This window comes from Sinohyriopsis cumingii, chromosome 8 (genome assembly GCF_028554795.1).
Source record: "Sinohyriopsis cumingii isolate HCF-2022 chromosome 8, ASM2855479v2, whole genome shotgun sequence".
NCBI classification, from domain to species: Eukaryota; Metazoa; Mollusca; class Bivalvia; order Unionida; family Unionidae; genus Sinohyriopsis; species Sinohyriopsis cumingii.
In genome coordinates this window covers 12656099-12661562 of record NC_142968.1, presented here as the reverse complement: position 1 = coordinate 12661562, position 5464 = coordinate 12656099, and positions in this window count along the sequence as shown.

Sequence of the window (5464 nt, the reverse complement as noted above, 5' to 3'; positions counted from 1 at the left end):
AATTTGTCCATTTTGCTTGACAAAGATCAGTTTTCATCACCATTTTGTCCCTAGTCCCTATGAAAAGGAAATTTATATTTGTTGTACCATGTGTTAGTTTCTGTTGTTCGGTCTTCGACATGACGCCACTGACTAGGTTGATTTCTGTGAGTACGTGAACAACTGATCAGGATAGTTTATGCCTTGAACTGTCTTTGGCACACATAAAAGGTGATGCCAGTTGGTTGTTCTTAACAAATACCAGTTAAATGGAAACGAGTGGTATATGATTGATACAGAGTACATACTATACATATATTTTAGTTATATCACATACAAATACACATATTTGCCCTTTGAATGGAGTTAAGACCTGCTCCGGCCAACTGTGCATTGACTGAGTGAATGAACTCACATTACTGCGTGTGTGTCCTCTACAAAATTTAGTTCTATGCCTTTTCTTGTTGTCCACAATCACATTTGCATATTGTTAAGTTGATTGTTTTCTTTATAAGTTTCTATTTTATTCACATTGATTAAATCAATATAAGACACTTAAGATTTAAACATGAAATATTGATTTTATGAAGAAAGTAGAGCACTACGAACACGCTAGTTTCTTATGCACACTGAACGCTCGGGCATTCACGTACTGGCTTATGGAAATTAGCTTTGAATAGAAACTAAGCGAAATGACGAACTTAATATAGTTGATATAAGTAATTATTATGCTTTAATTAACATAACTACTGACCATAAAATTCTCTCTCTCTCTCTCTCTCTCTCTCTCTCTCTCTCTCTCTCTCACCCCTTTGGACGGTTTGACTTAACTTTGCTATCATTCATAGGTCCAGAGAGAGAGAGAGAGAGAGGGGGGGGGAGAGAGAGATGCGCCGTTTGGAAATGTTCATATCTAATTAATAATAATCGATTTTAGGAATATTTTAATATGTTTAAGAAACAAGAAGAAGAAGAAGAAAACATTAAATACGTTACAGTATGTGTACCTCGTAACCGACAAATTTAACTTATAGTGTCGACCAGCAATTGCAACTATGTATCATTGATGTCATGAACACTGGATAGATCCCAAGGAAAGTATAAACATGACGTTACAACTAACCATATTCTTAAGAATATTTACAGAATTGCAGAATTTTTTCAGGGAAATAAATTATTGTATTTTTCAAAAGCTTGTTGTTTTCATTCTTTCTTGTGTTAATGTTTATTCAAGCCTAAACACGTAACGTATGTATGTATGTGCAGTTAACTTATTTCCACCATGATGGATAACATAGACGCTATTTGAACTAATGCGTTGTACGATGTTGAAACCATTTCTCCATGTGGATGTATACGAGCAAGACAGTTTAATTGCCTGCAATACAATCTATTAAACTGTAAAGTACACACTAAGCCTTCAGATAACTGAGATCGCTTGCACTTTCTATAGATCAGATTTTCCCCTCAAGTGCATTAACATGTTTTCACTTCAATTATTTTTGGAGAGTATATCGATTCTGGCTGAAGGGTAAATACATTCCTTGATATCATTTGGAATGCTAGGTTAACACTTAACATTCATCTTCTGCAAATGAGAGACATTATCACCGTTACTGGTGTGTATTTCATTAGCTTAAAGTACAGACAAACTCGTGAAAAGGGAATATCGGTAGAGTCCAACTGCAAACTGCACAGACCCAGATCTGCCGTTGCTTTATGCGCAGATCTGAGCCTGTGCAGTTTGTTAGGAGTAATCAGTAAAACAAACAGCATCTGTCTCTGTCTTTGTCTCTGTCTGTCTGTCTGTCTGTCTCTCTCTATATATATATAGATGTTTGTGTGTGTGTGTGTGTGTGTGATGGATTGATTGATTGATTGTTTGATTGGAGGTAGATATATTTGAGCGAAATGAAAAGAGCTGTATATAGCGACACAGAAATGGCTACTGCCTATAAATTGTAACAAGATAACCGGGTGGGATATTTCGGATTTTCAACAGAACACGTTTTGACGACACAGATATATGGTTTAATGTGGCGATTTATACGAGTAGTGGATTATGAAGATGTGTGCGTATTTATAATCCAAATATTGGATCTATTTAACATAAAAAACGCACAATTTCAAAGATGGAAAAAATATACAAATAAATTAGTTCAGTGACCCTAAAACACAGGATAAATGATTTCACAAATGATTCAATAATGGAAAGATGAATATAGTTCACTCAAATAGTAAACGATGTAAGTCTTTACACATAGTAAAAAAATGTATTCGCTCAGGTAGCGAAATTATGTCACTAAACAAGAACGGATATACAATCTATCCTTCCAGTCCTGAATAATACACTGGGTCTTACTAACCCAAAATTAGCATACAGCTAAAAATACATGTGTGGAGATGCACTCCGTCACCCGTGCACCATATCCGCTCCACAGCTCCTCCGAATCAATTTCACAACCAATATAGACTCCGGACCCTCGGAATACTATGATCACTTGAAATATTAGACCCTCCGGACACTTGAAATATTAGACCCTCCGGACCCCCTGGTCCTTTGACGGACCTACAGCTGGGTCACCTTAGTCACTCTTGACATTCCGGACGCTAGACATTAGACGCTCCGGCACCTTAAACGCTCCGGACACACGGACGTTTCTACACTCTGACAACACCGGACACCCCGGATATTCCTACCATCAAAAACTCAGCCCTACAGCTGGAGTTGTGCGAATCCTTTTAGCAGGCCGCTTGCTGACAAAACCATTAGTATTGTAAAGGTCCTTTACATGTAGTAACGTATTTATACCTTTAGAATTTTCGTTATTCCTTATCGAAGGCACCTTGCACGTGTGGCATAGGACGAATCGTACTCACGATTTCGAAATACATAGACCATATTATAATCACCCTCGGGTATTGTTGTACAGAGAAAAGAAACGAAACCCGAGTACATGTATTTAATTAACAACATTTACACCATTCCGTGACATAAATATTGTATTGCTATTAATTTATCTGTGAGAGTTTTTTTTTTAATGATGACGGCATCTTTATCAATATTGAATCAAAGTTGAGAACGATCGTTTTGAAAACGCAGTGGTTCCAATACTGCTATTATTTACAAACATACACCTGTATGTTGCAAGAGATACAGTACCAAAAATGTCGGCCTTTCCTAAACGTGTGACCAAGCCACGGTTTGATGATGCATGCAAAGACGCCTTCAGTAAAGGGAACAAGGTCTTTCAAAATTTCAACCGCTGAAAATCGGAATAAATAACGCATACAGCTTGTTGAACCATTGGAAAGAGCAAAAGGAAAATATGGAGATTCAACATAGTGATGTATAGCACTGGGGCATCATGCCGCAGACATGTAGCATGATGTCCCACTCAGATACATTATTCTAACACCAGGCCGACCAGTCCTAACACTACCCTCTTAATGCTGAGCGCCTAGCGAGGCTGCTGTTAGTACCATTTTAAAAGTCTTTGGTATGACTCGGCCGGGGTTCGAACCCGTGACCTCCTGTAGGACAAGTAATTGGCAAATATAATTGCAGCTGTATCAAGCATGCAAAGAAATGTGATGAAATGGTCAGGACCGTACCAGACATCTCGAATACTGTGGCTGAAACATTTTCAGAGAATTCTTCATAAGAGAATTTATTCTCAAAACTTCTGCCTCGTCAAAAACCTGAAAGGAAAGGTTCGTCTAAATTTTAAATCTGCTAATGCTAAGGATTACAAGAAAAGTGTCGCTCTCAGAGTGTTACAAGACTCTCTTGATCAGTCCACGACACGTCAGCTGTGGCCAGATGATATCCACCATCAACTTTTCAAATGCTTTCCAGACACAGCACTAACTAAACTGCTAAATATTTTCAATAGATTTTGGGATGCTGGCGACTTACCGCAGTCTTGGCGAGAAGCAACGGTGCTACCAGTACCCGGATCAGGAAAGGACCAAAACAACCCTTCCAGCTATAGTCACGTATTTACGTTTTTACAAAACTATGGAACGGATGAGCAATGAAAGAATACTCTGGTATATAGAATCAAACAAATTATTATCAGACGTGCAATAAAGATCCAGGGATCAGAGGAGTACAATATGGACCAAGGCGTCAGAAGAGTACAGTGTGGGTCAAGGCGTCTGAGGAGTACAACAGACCATTTTGTCAAACTTGAAAGATGCATTAGAGAAGACTTTGCAAAGAAAGAACATATAGTTACCTTCTTTATCGAAGAAAACAGCAAACATGCATGTTGAAAATATTGTAAAATTCTGTATTCCCGAATCACCATCGTGGTTATCAAATCCTCAAAAATAGGAAACCAGATCATCATACCGTAGCCATCCATATACGTACGTTTCGAAAGATTACGACAAATTGGGAGCTGTCATTGCAACGCCCCGTGGCAATATCTCGAGCCAGTTACTAGATAAAACCTCAGTTTTACTACAAAAATTACTGCAATACTGAAAGCTTTGAACTACGTTGAAACCTCTCAGAGAGACAAATTTCACAATCTTTTCGGATTCGCTTTCGACCATGAAAGCCATGAAGACACTTAAATCTGACCACCTATTAATATTCCATATGATACAAAAACATAAAATTCTCATAAAGTATTATTTAGTGTTGTTTGCATGGTCTCATAGCTATAATTGTAATGAAAGAACAGATAAAGCAACCAAAGCTGCCCTGCGGTCACCCAATTCGGAATGGAAGATTCCATATAAAATATTGTGTGAATCAATATGTTCGACAAATCTGGCAAAATATATGGAATGACATTTTTTTAATACTTAAGAAGTTCAAACCCACTACTGGAGAGTGGTATCTCTCGTATAAAACAAATTGGAGAGATGGGGTGGTATTGTGTTAGTCGCGTCTCGGACACCCATACCTGTCTCATGCATACCTTGTGTCAGTCGGGTCTCAGACACCCATCCCTTACTCATGCATACATTGTGTCAATTACATCTCGGACACCCATCCCTGACGCATGCATAACTTGCTTATATCGCGTCTCGGACACCCATCCCTGACTCATGTATACCTTGTGTCAATCGCGTCTCGGACACCAATCCCTGACTCATGCATACCTTGTTTCAATCTCGTCTCCGACACCCTTACCTGACTTATGTATACATTGTGTCAATCGCGTCTCGGACACCCATTCCTGACTCATGCATACATTGTGCCAATCTCGTCTAGGACACTCATCCCTGACTCATGCATACCTTGTGTCAATCGCGTCTCGGACACCCATCCCTGACTCATGCATACCTTGTGTCAATCTCGTCTCGGACACCCATACCTGACTCATGCAGACATTGTTTCAGTCGCGTCTTGGACACCCATACCTGACTCATGCATACCTCCCAAACAGTGAACACTGACTTGAAAACATTCCATTCCAGTGTCCATAGACAGCGAAGCACACTCTTGCCGAGAGTGACAATTTCAGCT